Below are 21,641 nucleotides of genomic sequence, written 5' to 3' on the forward strand. Positions count from 1 at the left end.
ACTGTTGGAAAGGCGACGTTCTTTTCGAGGCGCACTATTGAGAGAATTTAGGCTGACTGCATAACGATGCTACGGCCGCTAACATATATTTCTAGCGTTCTGGTTGCCAGTGGAACACGAAGGAAATGACGAGTAATGGTAGTAGGTACCCTACGCCACTCACCATTCAACGGATCGCGTAGTATGTATGTAGATGTCGATGTAGAAAGGAAAATGTCTTAAACCTTTACGTGGTAAATTTTACATCTATCTATTTCTTTAATTTTCTTAGAGCTTGCAAAATTTGTTACATCTGGTTTATTTAAGTTTTTCACTAAGACTTTCTGCCCATGAGACGACTAAATATGTAATTGGGAGATTTGTAATTGTACATGTACACCAGTCCTCCAGCAATAATTAATGACTCTTGGTTTGATTCTATTGCACATCTCTGTATTGCTTCTTAACCTCAGTATAGCTCATCGGTCACACCTGCTGAATTAATTTTGCTGGTTTAAAGACACTTTTAATTATAGTTCAAAAAACAAAGGTGAACCGTAAGTATCACACGTTGTAATTATCATTCTTCCCTTACACCACAGTGATATTATAAAGTAAGCAGCGAATAGTCACGGGAAGGAATGTTCTGTTAGAAGTGTCCTGTATGTCACCGGAGTGCTGCAGCTAAATGCAGCGTGTGGTCAGCGTGTACACACGATATCTGAGCAGTGGTTCAAATGGTTCAAATGGCTCTGAGCACTATGGGACTCAACTGCTGAGGTCATATGTCCCCTAGAACTTAGAACTACTCAAACCTAACTAACCTAAGGACATCACACACATCCATGCCTGAGGCAGGATTCGAAACTGCGGCCGTAGCGGTCGCGCGGTTCCAGACTGTAGCGCGCAGAACCGCTCGACCACTCCGGCCAGCTATCTGAGCAGTGCTTAGCAGTAAACATTCACTGATAAGCCAAAACATTATAATCAGCTGCTTAATAGAGAGGTTGTTCGTCTTTGGAACGACATACGTCTTGGATTTTGCGTATCAGAGATCCGATAGTTTGTTGGTAGGTTTGTAGAAGTATGTGGCATTAGATACCTACGCACAGGTCATGTAATTCGAGTAAATAAGGGGCCGCTGATTTTCGTACGCTGTGATGGCGCCCAATAGCGACACAGATGGGTCTGTAGGGTTTACATTAGGCGAATGTGGTGACCGAGTCATCAACATGAGTTCACTACAATGCTCCTGAAATCGCTGCAGCCAGGGTATGGCTCAGAGACGCAGACAACTATGCTGCTGAAAGATGACGCAGACGTCGGGGAATACATCAAGCATGAAGGGGTGCAGATGATTCGCAGCTGTCAGAGTATCTTCGAATACTACCACAGGTTCCATGCAAGTGCAGGAAAATGTCTCCCACAGCATTATATTGCTCCCACCAGCCTGCGCCCGTGGGAGCCGCCGTTCACCTCTATGACGACGTTCGTAGAGACGACTGGGGGCCTAGTGTAGCAAAAATGTGATTTGTCTCAGTTTCCAGGTACGCGTTTTATTACTTAGCAGCCAGAACAGGTCAGGCGTGCACTACACACCGGAAGCAGCTACTAGGGTAGCAGAGTACGTGTGGCGTGCACACGGGGGTTTTTTAGGTTAGAGGGACCCCCCCCCCCCTTGGGCGAAACGATAAAATACCTGACGGCTTACCAGAGAGGACATTATCATCGTTGATAAAGAACGTCCGTCCTCAGAGACCAAAAACAGGAAAAGTCAACGTAATATTGGTAAACTGCAGGAGTATCCAGGGCAAGGTTCCTGAATTAGTATCTCTTATTGAAGGAAATAGTGCGCATATAGTATTAGGAACGGAAAGTTGGTTAAAACCGGAAGTGAACAGTAACGAAATCCTAGACACAGAATGGAATATATACCGCAAGGATAGGATAAACGCCAATGGTGGAGGAGTATTTATAGCAGTAAAGAATTCAATAATATCCAGTGAAGTTATTAGCGAATGGGAATGTGAAATAATCTGGGTTAAGTTAAGTATCAAAGGTGGGTCAGATATGATAGTCGGATGCTTCTATAGACCACCTGCATCAGCAACCGTAGTATTTGAGCGCCGCAGAGAGAACCTGCAGAACGTCGTGAAGAAGTTTCGTGATCATACTATTGTAATAGGGGGAGACTTCAATCTACCAGGTATAGAATGGGATAGTCACACAATCAGAACTGGAGCCAGGGACAGAGACTCTTGTGACATTATCCTGACTGCCTTGTCCGAGAATTACTTCGAGCAGATAGTTAGAGAACCAACTCGTGAAGCTAACGTTTTAGACCTCATAGCAACAAATAGACCGGAACTCTTCGACTCCGTGAATGTAGAAGAGGGTATCAGTGATCATAAGTCAGTGGTTGCATCAATGACTACAAGTGTAATAAGAAATGCCGAGAAAGGAAGGAAAATATATTTGCTTAACAAGAGTGATAGGGCACAAATCGCAGAATATCTGAGTGACCACCATCAAACGTTCATTTCTGAGGAAGAGGATGTGGAACAAAAATGAAAAAAATTCAGAAACATCGTCCAGTACGCCTTAGATAAGTTCGTACCGACTAAGGTCCAAAGCGAGGGGAAAGATCCACCGTGGTATAACAATCATGTACGAAAGGTACTACGGAAACAAAGAAAGCTTCATCATAGGTTTAAGAGTAGTCGAATCATAGCTGATAAGGAAAAGCTGAACGAAGCGAAAAAGAGCGTAAAGAGAGCAATGAGAGAAGCATTCAACGGATTCGAACATAAAACATTGGCAAACAATCTAAACAAGAACCCTAAAAAGTTTTGGTCATATGTAAAATCGGTAAGCGGATCTAAATCCCCTATTCAGTCACTCGTTGACCACGATGGCACCGAAACAGAGGACGACCGAAGAAAGGCAGAAATACTGAATTCAGTGTTCCGAAACTGTTTCACTGAGGAAAATCGTAACACGGTCCCTGACTTCAGCCGTCGCACGGACGCCAAAATGAAAAATATTGAAATAAACGATATCGGAATTGAAAAACAACTGCTATCACTTAGTAGCGGAAAAGCATCCGGACCAGACGAGATACCCTTAAGATTCTACAGTGATTATGCTAAAGAACTTGCCCCCTTTCTATCAGCAATTTATCGTAGATCGCTGGAAGAACGTAAAGTACCTAGCGACTGGAAGAAAGCGCAGGTCGTTCCCATTTTCAAGAAGGGTCATAAATCAGATGCGAATAATTATAGGCCTATTTCGCTTACGTCAATCTGTTGTAGAATAATGGAACATGTTTTGTGTTCTCGTATTATGACGTTCTTAGATAATACAAATCTCCTTCATCATAACCAACATGGATTCCGCAAACAGAGATCATGTGAAACTCAGCTCGCCCTATTTGCCCAAGAAATTCACAGTGCCGTAGACACTGGCGAGCAGATTGATGCCGTATTCCTGGACTTCAGGAAGGCATTTGATACGGTTCCGCACTTACGTTTAGTGAAAAAAATACGAGCTTACGGAATATCGGACCAGGTTTGTGATTGGATTCAGGATTTCCTAGAAGAAAGAACACAACATGTCATTCTTAACGGTTCAAAATCTGCTGATGTAGAGGTAATTTCGGGAGTACCGCAGGGAAGCGTGATAGGACCTTTATTGTTTACAATATACATAAATGACAGTTGACAACATCGGTAGCTCCGTGAGGCTATTTGCAGATGACACGGTTGTCTACAAGAAAGTAGCAACATCAGAAGACTCGTACGTACTCCAGGAGGACCTGCAGAGGATTAATGCATGGTGCGACAGCTGGCAGATTTCCCTAAACGTAGATAAATGTAATATAATGCGCATACATAGGGGCAGAAATCCATTCCAGTACGATTATGCCATAGGTGGTAGGTCATTGGAAGCGGTAACGACCGTAAAATACTTAGGAGTTACTATCCGGAGCGATCTGAAGTGGAATGATCACATAAAACAAATAGTGGGAAAAGCAGGCGCCAGGTTGAGATTCATAGGAAGAATTCTAAGAAAATGTGACTCATCGACGAAAGAAGTAGCTTACAAAACGCTTGTTCGTCCGATTCTTGAGTATTGCTCGTCAGTATGGGACCCTTACCAGGTTGGATTAATAGAAGAGATAGACATGATCCAGCGAAAAGCAGCGCGATTCGTCATGGGGACATTTAGTCAGCGCGAGAGCGTTACGGAGATGCTGAACAAGCTCCAGTGGCGGACACTTCAAGAAAGGCGTTACGCAATACGGAGAGGTTTATTATCGAAATTACGAGAGAGCACATTCCGGGAAGAGATGGGCAACATATTACTACCGCCCACATATATCTCGCGTAATGATCACAACGAAAAGATCCGAGAAATTAGAGCAAATACGGAGACTTACAAGCAGTCGTTCTTCCCACGCACAATTCGTGAATGGAACAGGGAAGGGGGGATCAGATAGTGGTACAATAAGTACCCTCCGCCACACACCGTAAGGTGGCTCGCGGAGTATAGATGTAGATGTAGATGTAGATGTAGATGTACATGGCAGCATGAGTTAAGAGACTTTGAATTTTGCTTAACAGTCTACGGAGACCGCATAGATTAAAGAAGGTCTGTTCCTGATGTCAACAATCATCTTCAGTATTGTAGAGCTAACGCTTCGTCATGGATAAGACGCCGCACAAGACGACCAAACTTCTTTGACGGACTTACCGTCTCCTACACAGAGGTACATGGGTCTATCGACGGCATATAGTTGAGAAGGCGCAAGAGGATCCCTGACAGCTCGCATTGTCGTTGCCAGCATTCAAAGTTGCTAAACGCTAACGGCTGCAGGCGAAAGCACTAATCATCTACGGAGCTGTGACAAAAGTGGAGCGTTTACAAAAAAGCTTTACGTTTTCGTTCGAGGTAGGCCTGAGAAGCTGTCACACCCAGCCCACTGTAATTATCAAGGATCAACTTACGCCTACTCAATTGTAGTAAGAGTCAACCTGCAACTGGGACTGTTAACCATGAATCATAAACTGGTATATCCGTTACTATTATAGATAACTGAATGAAGGATAAGGAATAATACCAGTTCTAAAACCAATTTCATGCTTCTAGGTACAGCAGCATTGTGTGTTTCAACGTGAAACTTACGAGTACAATATATTTGCAGTTTAATCTAAAAGTTAATGTCACAGTCTGACGTTACTGTTTCGTATCAATTTCCAGATATTATTTCATTTTTCTGCAGCTATTCCTCACCGCGTCATCTTATGTCACAGCTGCCCCACAGCCCGAGGAGAACATTTGAGTGACACTTCCTTTCCGCGCGACTCGAAGGATCAGATGCCGTGGCACAATCTTACCTGTATTCACTTTCTTTCACTTTCACTTGCGCCTTAGTCCCGCAATGGTCGCAGGGTCGGTGTGGTTACAACGGAATTGGCAAGGTTAATTGAACCGGGTGGCCAGATGACCTCCCTGCCGCCACCCTATACCCCCCAGGACGGAATCAGTGTACCCCAGCTGCCAGCTGTCTGCGTCTAGTGTAAACCATGAAATAGTGCGGAAGCGTTACAGATGTCTGCGTGGTCGTGTAACTGAGGCGGGATGTGGGGGCCAGCCGGGTACTCACCTAGCGGGATGTGTAAAACCGCCTAAAAACCACGTCCAGGCTGGCCGACACACCGGCCTACGTCGTTAATCCGCCGGGCGCATTCTACCCGGGTCCGGCGAGCCTACCCGAGTCCAGGAAGCTGCGCATTAGCGCTCTCGGCTAACCTGGTGGGTCACATTCTTATCTGCATGGCAGAGTATAATGCGTTGGTCATAAAAATTTGGTTCGACAATCGGAATTGCGTCGCTCTGGACAGAATTATTGGCGTACAATTTTGACCAATCACATAAACAATGCGTTGGCCAAGTGTTCAAAAATGTGCATCTCGTACCCAAAAGCTGAGAAGTTACTTGCTGCTTCCTCTGCTTTTTCATGAACTGACTAATATTTCTCGCCCGCCACATTGGCGACAGCATCCCCTCCAAGCAGAGTTTGTATTAGAGAGTAGAGAGTTAGTGACCGTGAACTTAGAGTCTGGGCATTCTGTTCCGGGACGTCGTCTTCAGAGTGTTCTGCTCCGGTCCGACAGTGAGGGTGTCGTCCCTCAACGCCGTGGTGTTGGTCGACGCACGCTAGCTGTTTAAGGAAGTGGAAGTAGCACATTGTCTGCAAATCGTCACTCGCTTACATTTCCACGCCACTTGAGTTGCTTAATTTGGTTATATTTGTTATGACTTTCACTTTGATAACGTTAGCCACCCAGAAAAGCATATCTTGTTGTGTTATCTCCATACAGATTGCCGCAGATTTAGGAAAGTTCCACAGTGATAACATTATTCTGTTATTTAATTAGAATTATACAGAAATTTGCTCTTTGTTAATCTCATTGTGACATATTTCAGTTATTAGAGTAGATCAATAAATGTTAGTCTCAGTCTTTATTCAGATTGCAAGATCGTTAAACTTGTCCTACAGTTTGTCCTGTGGCGTTCTACAAAGACAACTTATTATTTTTTCAAAGCAACGAGTAATGCACCCACTCATCTCATATCAGTTCGACTTAGTTTGTCCAGATATAGTTTTGTCAAAGTTACCCGTTCGGTTTATATTAGTTTGACTTACTTTCTTCTGATATCCAGTGTCAAAACGACGTGCATTGAGCTCTCTCATCTTACCTCAGTACGCCGTAATAGCAAGTGTAGTGCGGAAGCAACAAGCACTTCCATCGCCGAATACGCTGGAGTAACGGTACAAACTGTCGTCTGTAACTTCAACAACGCATCCGCTCCCCACGCACTTGAGGACATTAATATTTCCTCAAAAAACATAAATTACACTTAATTATTTTAAATGATTGTCAATGAGAAATAGATGGTACTCTTGCAACTACCGTCTCACCATTAGTGCTCCAGGTTTTGTTTCACACGTTAAGTATAACAACTTTGTACGTGTGACGAGTGTCTACATTACAGTACCGACATTAAGGAGCCGTGGTCTTAGTTCACAGGAGAACTGCATTACGCAGACGCTGATGAAAACCCAAGTATTGTGACAGCAGGAGCAGGTAGTACTGACAATGAGAAGGAAATCTCAGTCTTGGCTTGTAGATGTATACTACATTCTCAAATGTGCAAAGGAATTCCTATGTTGCGCTAGTTGAGCGACGAACGCAGCAAATACTGCGACGAAGCAACAGGCCAACTAACTACCTGAAGCGCTCCGTAAGCCAACACTTCGAGGGTGGACTGTTTGTAGCGCCACCAAACATACTTAAGGATATGAAGGATGACTCACAGCAGTCCTGAAACACTTCCCACACGATAAACTTAATAGAATATAGTGAAACAGTAATAAAATGTATCGCGACACTAACCTAATCTACAGAATTCAAAAGATGTTTCACTTTTGTTGTTAAATTCTCAAGCTTTTCATCATCAGATGTATGTCACGATAAGGAAAGGGGAGAGGTCCTATATCAATATTTCCGTATTCATCAGAGTAATAACACTTGGTTCAAGAATCATAAAAGAAGGTTGTATACATGGAAGAAGCCTGGCGATACTGGTAGGTGTCAGATAGATTATATAATGGTAAGACAGAGATTCGGGAATCAGGTTTTAAATTTTAAGACATTTCCAGGGGAAGATGTGGACTCTGACCACAATCTGTTCGTTATGAACTGTGGATTAATACTGAGGAAACTGCAAAATGGTGGGAATTTAAGGAGATGGGACCTGGATAAATTGAAAGAACCAGAGGTGGTAGAGAGTTTCAGGGAGAGCATTAGGGAACGATTGACAAGTTTGGGGAAAGAAATACAGTAGAAGAAGAATTGGTAGCTTTATGAGATGAAATAGTGAAAGCAGCAGAGAATCATAAAAATGGTTCAACTCGCTCTGAGTACTATGGGACATAACATCTGAGGTCATAAGTCCCCTAGAAGTTAAAACTACTTAAACCTAACTAACCTAAGGACATTACAAACATCCATGCTATATGCAGGATTCCAACCTGTGACCGTAGCGGTCACGCGGTTCCAGACTGAAGCGCCTAGAACCGCTTGGCCACTACGGCCGGCGCAGAGGATCAAGTAGGTAAAAAGACGAGGGCTAATAGAAGTCCTTGGGTAACAGAAGAGATATTGAATTAAATTGATGAAAGGAGAAAATACGAAAATGCAGTAAATGAAGCAGGCAAAAAGGAATACAAACGCCTCAAAAATGAGATTGGCAGGAAGTGCAAAATGACTAAGCAAGGGTGGCTAGAGAACAAATGTAAGGATGTAGAAGCATGTATCACTAAAGGTAATACAGATACTGCCTAAAGGAAAATTAAAGAGACCTTTGGAGAAAAAAGAACCACTTGCATGAATATCAAGAGCTCAGATGGAAATCCAGTTCGAAGCAAAGAAGGGAAAGCGGAAAGGTGGAAGGAGTATATAGAGGGTCTATACAAGGACGAAGTTCTTGAGGACAATATTATGGAAATGGAAGAGGAGGTAGAAGAAGATGAAATGGGGGATATGATACTGCGTGAAGAGTTTGACAGAGCACTGAAGACCTAGGACGAAACAAGTCCCCGGGAGTAGACAACATTCCGTTAGAATTACTAATAGCCTTGGAAGAGCCAGCGCTGACAAAACACTACCATCTGGTGAGAAAGATGTATGAGACAGGCGAAGTATTCTCAGACTTCAAGAAGAATATAATAATTCCAATACCAAAGAAAGCAGGTGCTGACGGATGTAAAAATTACCGAACTACGAGGTGCATTCAAGTTCTAAGGCCTCAGATTTTTTTTCTCCATACTGGAAAGAGTTAGAAACATGTGCATTGTTTTAAAATGAGGCCGCATTGATTGTCAATACGTCCCAGAGATGGCAGCACCGTACGGCAGATGGAATTTTGCCGCCAGTGGCGAGAATGAGAACTGTTTTAAATACTTAAAATGGCGACGTTTTCCTTACTTGAACAGCGTGCAATCATTCGTTTTCTGAATTTGCGTGGTGTGAAACCAATTTAAATTCATCGACCATTGAAGGAGACATGTGGTGATGGAATTATGGATGTGTCGAAAGTGCGTTTGTGGGTGCGACAGTTTAATGAAGGCAGAACATCGTGTGACAACAAACTGAAACAACCTCTGACTTGCACAAGCCGGTCTGACTACATGATCGAGAAAATGGAGAGAATTGTTTTGGGGGATCGCCGAATGACTGTTGAAGTGATCGCCTCCAGAGTTGGCATTTCTGTGGGTTCTGTGCACACAGTCCCGCATGACGACCTGAAAATGCGAAAAGTGTTATCCAGGTGGCTGCCACGAATGCTGACGGACGACCACATGGCTGCTCGATTGGCATGTTGCCAAGCAATGTTGACGCGCAACGACAGCATGAATGTGACTTTCTTTTCGTCGGTTGTGACAATGGATGAGATGTGGATGCCATTTTTCAATCCAGAAACAAAGCACCAGTCAGCTCAATGGAAGCACACAGATTTACCGCCACCAAAAAAATTTCGGGTAACCGCCAGTGCTGAAAAAATGATGGTGTCCATGTTCTGGGACAGCGAGGGCGTAATCCTTACCCATTGCGTTCCAAAGGGCACTACGGTAACAGGTGCATCCTAAGAAAATGTTTTGAAGAACAAATTCTATTGCAGAATATGTTTGCCCTCATTTTGGTCTCATGCAACATTTTCTTGGATTTCAAAGACTTCGTGCACCTAAATAGTCTTGTCATCCATATAATCGTCAGGATTGCAACAGAAAGGCAATATTCTTAAACGTCGTTCTTAGTATGTGCCTTACCGTAATCGTTTTAACTCTAACTTAATTAGGATGCTAGTCATTCAATAAATTTCGACTTTAGCTTTATGAATGGAAGAATGCAGTTAAGATCATTGGAAAGCCTTGAGGGCCTAATTTGAGAGAGAGTAATGTAACTCTCCCCCTCTAATCGGTTGATGAGAGTTTACTAACGGTGATCGCTTGAGTCTAATCGTTACAAGCTAGTATTTAAGGTATTCTTTTCCGATTTTGATAAGCAAGTGATGAAGAAAAGTGTACAGCATGTTATTCTTTACAAATAACGTCGTATTCTCTCCGCTTACTTGAAGTTTGAATAAGTGAAGCAGTGTAGTTGAATACGATGAAGTACGAAACGGAAAACGGAACAACAAAATTTCGAATAGCCTACAGCAAAATGAAATGTATTAGTCTGTAAAATTAAACTTCTACCAGTCCTACTGGAAAAGATCTTTTCGCTGAGTAACCGATAATCAGAACAGCAGTAATTACATACGTCTTAAATAAATGTGTGGCAGCAGAAGGGTCAGATACATGTAAACAACACAAAAACACGTTAGAAAACAACGGTGAGAAATTGTTGGCAACTGCTTTAAATCTTTAACAAAATCAAAAGTAATAATTTGGAGTAGTAAGTAATTGCTCGGTACTGAAGCGATTTACAAGTGGAAACCTTCTATTATAGCAAGTATTCCATAGCCGAACAGTGACGTTTATTTATTTGTACAGAACTCATAAAATTAGCAAAGGAAACTGATTATAATTGCCTGTCATGAATAACTCGGAGAGCACTTCAATGTATAGATAACAACTAACGCTCACCACATCTGGAGCGCCGGAACAAGAACTATGCAAGCCAACACAAAATTACATTCTGGAAAACACCATAGAACGAAATGTAGAAAATTTATAGCTTTGACTTGAATATTAATGTGCCAGTAGTACGTCAGTTAAATTTACTTTTCTTTTACTTCAACCAAGACTTAATGATGAACACTGTATCTACTATGGAACATAATAACTTACTCACTGAAGCCTCATTAGTAATTACTTTCAATCACATCTTCAACAAGAAATCGAAATTGGCAATAGAGCTATGTAAATATTTTCAACGACACTTGGGTTTTCTACAGAATAAAAGGCTTAGGGTCTTAGTTAAAATGACAGTGACGTAGAAGAATGATCGGCAGCTAAAGTCGTAGCATATAATAATTTTTATTTCTAGATACAGTTCACTAAACCAAGCCTCATAATAATCCTAATGTGAGCGAAAATGAATAGTCTGACACTTCGTCGGAGACTTTGAGAATGCTTATTTTACTCCATATATTGCGGGGTCACTTTAATTATCCATGACCAAGTCTAGCGTAGGATTGTGATGCTCCTGGAGCCTAATACATCTGGCCGCACTTGCAATGCCCATTGTGCCTCGCAATTAACGATTTAATCTCAAATGGAGCAAACTTTCCACTCTGTACGCAGTTCTTGCACCCGCTCTGAGCTCACACAACTACATCCTGAGACGACGCCAGTCTTTGTCAAACGATAAGAGGCTTCCCTAACATTCATTACAAGTTTCCTATAGGCATGGTCCCAGTATAAAATACAGTGTATTACAAAGGTTCGACAAAATTTGCATCAATTGGAAAAAAACGGATTCCATTGTCATTAACATACGGCATTTTAAAATTTACAGAACAAAATAATGTTACTACTTATTGAATCCAAATATAAAAAAATTAGTGTAGCACATCTGTATTAAAGGGGTACAAGGAGGAAATTGATATTCTAGCTGGAGAATATGTGAGTATATGTGAGTATATGTTCACAACTGCAATAGGTTTATATGCGTGACTGTGTAGGTCGCACGCAGCACGTTATCTTAAGCTCCACTAGGGCCTCGATGCTAGCCACCACGTCATTATGAAGATGCATGCTTGGCGAGCGCTGACCGATCAATCATGTGGTCTGCTGTATGTCTCTATTCAGCCAACAGCTCTCAAGAGATTTCATCGTACGCCGTCGAGTCTCTGCGCAAGCGCTGCAGCACATTGAGAAAGCAAGCAAGCCAATGATAGACACAGATACCCGAATACCATCCTACGCTGCAACTTCTTCTTCATGACGCTACCAGTACGACATTCCGAGAGCGGTGTATTTTCCGAAGCACATGCCGGGTGGTAGTACTTAATGAGCTGGCCGTCTTCATTACAGTTTCCAAATAAACAAATGTCGCTAACTTGACTTCCTACTAGGAGGAATCGTTATCTTCAGTTGCTTAAACTTATATTTTTGGGAATTGCGGTGATAGTGGCTTGTCTGCACCTCACGAACAAAGTAAGTTTTTAGATATACACTAGCATTTGCGTTATGTGATGATTCTCATGAAGTCCCACTCATGGCGTTGATGACATGGTTCTGTAATGAACGGGGTGATTATGGTGTGGGCTTCTGGAAGGTGGATGTTAGGCTTGAATATAATTTTAAATTAAAACGATGTAGTATATGTACAGAGGAAGGATATCAGACATGGTATTTAGGTCTGAGTAAGTATCTAATTAGCCAGAAATGTGATAGGTGGGAGCGTTCAACCGGCAAGCACGGGGAAATGTAGGGTATTGTTGATAGTGTGGATAGATTCCAGAGAGTATTTTTAAATCTGAGAGGGGTTTTTGTGTTGTTGTTGTTGTTTTTGTTGTGGTCTTCAGTTCGAATACTGGTTTGATGCAGCTGTCCATGCTAGTCTACCCCTTGCAAGCCTCTTCATCTCTGAATAACTACTTCTGAATCTGCTTCTGTATTCATCCATTGGTCTCCCTCTACGCGTATCCCTCGACCCATCTGCACTCCCGCTACACCCTTACCTCCGATATTAAGTTGATCACCCCTTGATGTGTCCTATCGATAGATCTCTTCTTTCAGTCAAGTTGTGTCACAAATGTCTTGTCTATTCAGTACCTCCTCATTAATTACGTGATATACCAGTCTAATCCTCTGCACTGGTCTGTAGCACCTCATTTCAAAACCCTCTATTGTTTTCTTATCTAACCTGTGTATCGTTCTTGTTTGACGTCCGTGCATATCTACAAACCAAGTACCCCCTGAAAACACTTCGAAACACGTAACTATATATTCCATTTTAACAAATTTTCCTTCTTCAGAAACGCTTTCTAGCCACTGCTAGTCTATATTTTACATCCTTTCGACTTCGTCCATCATCAGTTATTTTGCTGCCCAAATTTCAAAACTCATCTACTACTTTAAATGTCTCTTTTACTGATCTGATTCCCATAGCATCATCTGATATAATTCGACTTCATTCCATTATCTTTATTTTTATGTTGGTGATGTTCATTTATATCCTCCTTTCAACACACTGTCCATTATATTAAACTGCTCTTCGAAGTCCTTTGATGTCCCTGACACAAATACAATGCCATCGGCAAACCACACAGTTTTTATTTCTTCTTCCTGGACTTCAATTCCTACTCCAAATTTGTCTTTTGTTTCCTTTGCTGCTTGTTCAGTGTACAGATTGGTAATCATTGGCGATAGATTACAACCCTGTCTCACTCCTTTGTCAACCACTGCTCTCATTTCATGCCTATCGGCTGTTACTACTGCCGTCTGGATTCTGTGCAAGTTGTAAATAGCCTTTCGCTGCCTGTATTTCACCACTGCTACCTTCAGAATTTCAGATAAGGTATTCCAGTCAACATTGTCAAAAGCTTTCTCTGGCTCTAAAAATGCTATAAACGTAGGTTTGCCTTTCCGTAACCTATCTTCTAAGATAAGTCGTCGAGTCAGTGCTGCCTGGAGTGTTCCTGCACTTCTCCGAAATCCAAATTGATCTTCCCCGCCATCGGCTTCCACCAGTTTTTCCATTCTTTTGTAAAGATTTCTTGTGAATATTTTTTAACCATGATTTATTACACTAACAAAAAAATGGCTCTGAGCACTATGGGACTTAACATCTGTGTTCATCAGTCCCCTAGAACTTAGAACTACTGAAACCTACCTAACCCAAGGACATCACACACATCCATGCCCGAGGCAGGATTCGAACCTGCGACCGTAGCAGTCGCGCGGTTCCGGACTGAGCGCCTAGAACCGCTAGACCACCGCGGCCGGCTATTACACTGACAATTTGGTAATTTCCACACCTGTCAGCAACTGTTTTCTTTCAAATTAGAATTACTATATTCTTCTGGAAATCTGAAGGTGTTTTGCCTGTCTTGTACATCTTGCAGAGCAGACGGATGAGTTCTGCCATGGCTGGCTCTCCGAAAGCTATCAGTAGTTATGATAGAATTTCGTTTACGTCTGGAATCTTGTTACGAGTTAGGTCTTTCAGTACTCTGTGAAATCCGCTCACAGTATCATATCTCCCATCTCATCTTCATAAATGTCCACTACCATTCGTATAAAATTGTCTTTAACTTAACCTTCCTTTGTATAGATCCTCTGTATACTCCTTCCAACTTTCAGTTTTCCCTCTTCTTTTAGCACTAGTTTTCCATCTGAGCTCTTGATATTCATACAGCTGCCTCTATTTCGTCTCATGAACTCTTTAATTTTCCAATTAACTTTCAATAGTGAAATAAGAGTATGTTTTAATCCAAACATTTGTGGCATAGCCATTCCTACTCAACCGTTTTGCACTTTCTGACGGTTTCATTTTTAAGCTGTTTGTATTCTCTTTTCCCTGCTTCATTTGCTGCGTTTTTATATTTTTTCCTCTCATCATATAAAGTCGATGTTTTTAATTCAATATCTCTTTTGTATCCAAGGACTTCTGCCAGGCGTTGTCGCTTAACCTCTTTCATCCCCTGGTGTCTCCACTATTTCTTCTCTTAAAGCTATCCATTCGTCTTCTACCAATCGCTACCTAATGCTCCCTCTGAAGCTATCAACACCCGCCGGTTCTTTCACCTTATCCTGGTCCCATCTTCTTAATTTCCTATCTTTTTGCAATTTCTTTATTTTAATCACCGTTCATAACCAATAAATTGTGCTTTAGGTCAACATCAGCCCCTGGAAATGTTTTATAATTTGAAATCTGTTTCCGAAAGCTCTGCCTTACTATTATATAACCAATCTGAAACCTTCCTGTGTCTTCAGGTCTCTTCCACGTGTATAACCTTCTTGTCTAATTCATAAACCAAATGTTAGCGATGATTAATGTATGCTATTTGTAAAATTCTAAATCCTAACATTTGTAGCCAGGCCGTTCGTACTTAATCGTTTTGCGCTTTCTTTCCCCCAGTCCACATTCACGTACAATTTTTCCGTCTCTTCGCTTTCCTTCTATCGAATTCCAGTCCCGCATGACAATTACATTTACGTCTATAGTCGCTTTAATCCCATCATGCAATTCTTCAATCTCTTCATCATCTGTGGAGCTACACTGAACATTAGATTACTGATACGTTCTCGACTGACACTGGTAAATTCACTAATTCCAATTCCATAAAGCTTTCTTATGGAATACTTTGAGGAACAACTGTAAAGAAGTAAGGAGCCTGTTGGAGTTGTTTGGCCGAACTCGATGCCAAGAAGGTGTCGAAAAGTAAGTGCGTTTAACGTTTCTCCATAGAACTGTGAGTAGATAAATCAGAAGACAATAACACTACTGAAAGAGTGTTCTTTTCATTTACTGAGCTCTATCCTTTTACTATAAATATTGCTGATACACAGCTAACTAATTACAATATTTCTTTTTGTTTTGACTAGATGTTAACTACTAACCTCACTAGACAATATTTTCTATGTTTTGTTCTTATTTTAATAGGGTTCGATGTCTGCAAAGTTAAGAGACATTTTCTTGTCTCCTTGTTGAAAGAGTCACGCTCAGCGCTCAGGTTAACCTGGATTTGCAGTATGAATGTAACAACTTTTTCTTTGCCGCGAGTCGATGCTATTACGCCTCTCTCCAAAGTGAGTGCTTGAGGGGACCTCTAGTGAGAGACAGTAAGGTTGGCTGCATCATTGGGCGTGTTGGCAGCGTTGTATAGTACAATTTTACAACCTCCAGCGATAACAGGTACTATTTTACGTGCACACACACACACACATACACACACACACACACACACACACACACACAGAGAGAGAGAGAGAGAGAGAGAGAGAGAGAGAGAGATACATACATGCGTCGTTACAATATTGTAAAGGTACACATTGAGGGAAAAAAGAATACGCGCAGACTTCGCGGTACGCCTGACAGGCCCCTTGGGTGTGTTCCCTTCCAAGAAAAGGGAAGTAGTACAATGGTGCTTGTGAACCAACATCACACATTCGCATAAGGCGAATGGAATGGCTCATCGTGTGTCACATGTGGTTTAACAGTACCCCAAATTCGGCAGTTCTGTGTATTCACTGCACTCTGTAGTGCAAACTGTACCTCGACACTTCACACAATATTGCCCACCGACTTGTCATCAATTTCTGTCTGTGCCAGAAATCGAGAAGCAAATTCATAACTTTGGTGCGGATCACGATGTATCAGTTGCTGCACCGTGTGGATCATGTATGGCTACCAAACTGTAATAGGCAGCATAATTTTCCATAGTGTTGACTATGGGATGGATACTTCTCGTGACACTGCATCAGCAGTAGGACTACCCAGGACACTTGCTGCATGGACAGTTATAGGAACAGCAACCTTGCCAATAACTGCCCCCCACAGATACGACGCCTTGGTCTTGCAGGTACCACACCAAGCTCACCCATGTATTCGAATCTCACTATAATCTTCTTTAAATAATTTAACGACATCGGGTCTTTCAGTCGGCGATACCCTCTAAATTCAGCACTGTAGCCACTGCCATTCACATAAAACAGTTTCACTAACAACGCCCAGTCTCTCTTCTCGATTAGTATACTGTTCACTCACTTCATGACTTGTCAAAAGGCTGTGTGGATGTCATACCGTCACCACCAGAACTGCACATGGTGGCCACAACCGGAACTGCTTTGTTCCAACCTATATCGCTTACACATTAGCATATCTACCAAGGTTCGCTGCCATACAATAATTCCAGCCAGTACTGGACCTCCGTGAGTAACTGTACTTTAATAATAACCACCCAGTACGTGAAACTGTGCACGAATGTGAGTACTTACATGTCTGCCTGCATGTGGGCTCTGTTGGTGCCTCGAGTGAAAAAAATCTTAAACTTTGTACGGACTTCCAGCATTTTGGAATAATTGGAGATCAGGAACTTCTGTTAGGCAGTACAACGAAAAACCGGCCAAAGTTGCAAATTTCACTTTTTTTATTTACTCGATGACTAGTATCGGGCCGGGACACATTTTCAAATCATCGTAACAGATGATGAAAACGGTATTTCTGAAAACAGAAAAACAATGCCAAAAATATATATGTATTACAAAGTACAAATGAACATTTGCGGCGCATTCAATCACAACAGCATACCGTCACATCCAAATACGCCACAAATCTGGATGCTTCATGACTGGGCCAGCGGGACAAATGGATACTTACTACGAGGCCCTTTCAAACTCTGTTGATAGCGCTGTCTCGTACTAGGAAGGGTCATCTCCGTGTCCTTAACATTTGAAGTTATTCGCGTCCCTTATGAACCCTACCAGGCCTGGTAACAACACGAAACACGAACAACTGTAATGCACTTGGGAGGCAATTGTACCTGTCACAGAGAATTGCATTTCTGACCACCTGCGTACCCAACGATGGAGTGTAAATGTACGCAGTTACCTTGACCATGCTTCTGGGTGCTCCACGTTTTTGTCAGGCAATGTGTATAAATGATGTTACATACGAGTATAGCGCGTGTAGTTGTAAGAGGCAACACTGTAGTAATAAGGAGTTATCGTTAGCAACTTGTTTAGAAATACAGAGTGCACGTAAGTACAATTAATCCAGTTTCATTTGACTTGGAATCAGTCCCAACTTTCACGTGTCCACGCCTACTTTTCTGGAGCGAATTACGGTGGAATAATGAAGTAAATCTACCCGTAGCGATTGCAACCGTTAGCTTTCTTGGAAGAATCATGGAAAAGAGGTCATGTGCTAAGCCCACATTAGATATTATACTTACTGTTCATCGAGCCAAACTATCTCAATATGTTTAAAGAAGCGTTGATCAACTGAAAGTGACGTATTTCACTGAGGAATTCCGAGAGACCTTCTAAACCGAGCGCCTGTACAATATATGAGGGTCACTTTCAAATTGAGACCAATTTTTAATGGAGTAAGAGAAACTTTATTTACGAAAGTAAATTGCATCTGAAAGTACAATCTCATACACCACCTTATGACCACGGAAATAAAATTAGCGAGAGCCTGGTTTACGTAGAGCGTATCGACCCTCCTTCTTACATACCAATAATTTTGTGTTCGAAAACATGCGAACGGATGCCCAAATTAACTTTCGTGGTGTTTCGACTACATTCCTTTTCAAATTTAACAACGCTGACATGGTAGACTTCCCTAAAAAATGAAACTTTAATATTACGATTTGAACTTTGGTAGCGCAAGGAGCAATGTAGCAATATTAAGTTTTGTAAATAGTCTTCACGGGTTTGCCATCGGATCAGGCTTACAACATATCCGCCGGGAAAGCTTGAAGTGTCACAACATTAAGTTTTGTTTGAAACTGGATAAAAGTGCCACAGATGGCTTTGAAATGGAACAAAATATTTGTGGTGGTGAATCAGTGAGTTATAAACCGGTTTTGAAACGTATGCATGGTTTCGTGTCGACAGAGAGAGCACGGAAGATGATCCACATCCGGGAGGAACATCGACAGTTGAAGTCGGAGTGAATGTTAAAAAAGTGGCTAAAATCCTTCGAAAAGTTCGTTATGTGGAGCTCACTGAGGTCATTAAAACAACTGTACATCGCATTAAAACTGAAAATTTGGCAAAAGGACCATCTGTGATCGCTAGCAATCAAAAATACTGTAGAGTAGAATATTGCAGAGCCGTGAGAACATCGGCCACTAGGGTCTCAGACTTAATGTATTGCATAATAACAGGTGATGAAACATGATGTTTTCAGTACGAGCCACTTACAGAGCCCGAAAACCCAGAACAGGGAGGTCCAGGATCTCCGAGGCCGAAAAAGTGAGCACTCAGAAAGGACGTGTCTAGATGCGGCTGACTGTTTTATTTGATTCATAGAGAATTATCCTCCTGCCTGTCTTGCTGGCGAGATGACAGCAAAGCTCACGATTTGTAGCATAGTCTACAGGTTCGATAGCAGACCTCCGGTACACAGCCGAGTTGAAGATCTGAATCAGAGGCTTAGACGGTTCTGTGAGAGTGTAGGCTGCATATTCCTCGACTTGTTCCATAGAGCGGTGGTGTGGTTTCAGGTTCCGCTAAATAGATCGGGAGTCCATTACATACAGGAGACGGCTACACGGGTAGTAGGGTCTATGTGGCGTGAGCTCGACGGTTTTTTAGGTTAAAGGTCTCGGAGAAACACAAAAAGGGCTTCAGTCTCTACGAGCGCTGGTCGACATATCTATGAACCATCGGCATAACAGTTGTAAATTGTCGTAGCTCCGTTGGGAAAGTGCCAGAGCTGCAAGCGCTAGTAGATATCACTGATTCTCAAATCGTTGTAGGCACTGAAAACTGGCTAAACCCGGATACAAGTTCATCTGAAATTTTTGTGAAAGACTTGAGTGTGTTCACAAGGGATAGGCTAAACACCGTTGGCGTGGCTTGTTTGTCACTGTTAGTAGTAGTTTATCTTGTTGCGAAATTGAAGTAGATAGTTCCTCTGAATTAATATAGATAGAGGTCATTATTGACAACCAGAATAAAATAGTAATTGGATCCTTTCACCGATCTCCCAACTCAGATGATACGATAGCTGAAAGGTTCAAATAAAGCTTGAGTGAAATTTCATACATATAATCGACTCTTACAATAATAGTTGGTGGTGACTTTGATTACCCTCGATATGTTGGCGAGAATACGTGTTTAAATCTGGGGGTACGTATAAAACGCCATTCAAAGTTGTGCTAAACGCACTCTTTGAAACGTATTTCGAGCATTTAGTACATGAGCCCACTCGAGTAGTAAACGGCTGTGAAAACAGTCATAGGAATAAATCCTCCTCAGGTGATTATGAGCATCAAAACGGACAGAGGGACTAGTGAACACAGGGCTGTCATCCCAAGACAAACGAAAAATATACCTATTCAAAAAGCAGATAAAAATTCACTTGACGCCTTCCTGAGAGACAAGCTCCACTCCTTCCATGTTAAAATTTATGTGTAGAGCAGATGCGGCTTGAATTCAAAGAAATGGTGCCGACAGCAGGTGAGAGATTTATACCAAACAAATTAACAAACGACGGAGATGATTACCCCTGGTACACAAAACGGGTCAGAACACTGTTGCAAAAACAACGAAAAAAGTATGCCAAATTTAAACGAATGTAAAATCCACAAGATTTGCTATCCTTTACAGAGGCTCGAAATTTAGGGTGGATTTCAATGTGAGATGCTTATATTAGTTTCCACAACGAGACTCTGCCACGAAACATGGCATAAAATGTAATGAGATTCCGGTCGTAACAGAAGTGCGTAGCGGCGAGACACAATCAATGCCTTCTCCACTAAACTACGGGTACATATCGTTAACTTCGATATGCAGCAGGATTTTGGAACATACAAAGAGCGTTCAAAAAGTTTTGCACAGTCGTCTCTAGGTTTTTTCATTTTTGGCAGGAGGAGAATGAAATATTTGTGGACATATTGGAACGTTTTGCTATACATTGAACCTACTCAATATAGCCTCCATCTGGCCCAACGTTATTTCCATGATGTAAATGCACTTTGGTGAAATTCTGGGGATTGACTTTTAGACCATCGCTTGATACAGGAAATAAGGTCTTTCTCACTAGAAAATATTTTGTCACACAGGTGGGCCTTCAGACGAGCAAAGAGGTAAAAATCAGACGGAGTCAAGTCCGGACTGTAGGGAGGATGACGAACAATTTTCCAACCCATTGTCCTGATTTTCTCCTGCGTCATAAGGGCTGTATGGGGATTGGCGTTGTCATGGTGTAGTCTGATTAGCTGACTCTGAAGCCGTGGTCTGTGGGTCTTGATGGCACGTCGCAGCTTGTCCAGTGACAAACAGTAAGGCTGCGTTCACACTGCCGGCCGGGCCGAGCCGAGCCTGGCCGGGCCGCCGCCCGCTTCATAACAAACACATGGTTTTGAATTGCGGTGTTGACACTGACGGCCGGGCCGCGCCGACACGGGGTGAGCCTCCCGGAGCCGAGCCGGCGATATCCCGAGTGTTTAATATTGCCGGCGCGAGCCGACCGCAGGCGCGAGCCTGTGGAGCAGCACTACAGCTTCTGCAGTACACGCATCACACCTCTCCCTTCTGCTTTCATCACAAGTGTGACTGCACACGTCTTTTATTGTAAGATGTTACCTCACATTTCACAATCAGTGAGGAACAATTACGTTTATTGTGATGATGCATGCGAAATTACTTTTATTTCATTTATTTAATCTAACGTATTTACATGCATTTACAACAATAGCTTGCCAGCGATCGCGGCATTGTCGCCACTGAATAGTTCGCATTTACTTGTAAACGGAGACAGATATGAGTGTCACTGAGGGACGGAAATGTGTCCCTACCAGATGATAATGCATTGTAAAGTCATGCTGTGGCAGCTCCTTCTCATTGGAAATAGAACCACTGAGTCAAAGGGCATTATCTCAAAACTCTTCGCCTGTCAATCTGTCTATCT

The 21,641-nt window shown here is 42.2% G+C and overlaps 1 protein-coding gene across 1 annotated transcript in view; it reads left to right on the plus strand.

Moving 5' to 3' along the window:
* LOC126452917 (hemicentin-2-like) overlaps nt 1-21,641 on the plus strand; it is a 716,817-nt gene that overhangs the window by 443,595 nt on the left and 251,581 nt on the right. The window lies entirely within an intron of this gene.

The sequence above is a fragment of the Schistocerca serialis genome, chromosome 1 (genome assembly GCF_023864345.2).
Source record: "Schistocerca serialis cubense isolate TAMUIC-IGC-003099 chromosome 1, iqSchSeri2.2, whole genome shotgun sequence".
NCBI classification, from domain to species: Eukaryota; Metazoa; Arthropoda; class Insecta; order Orthoptera; family Acrididae; genus Schistocerca; species Schistocerca serialis.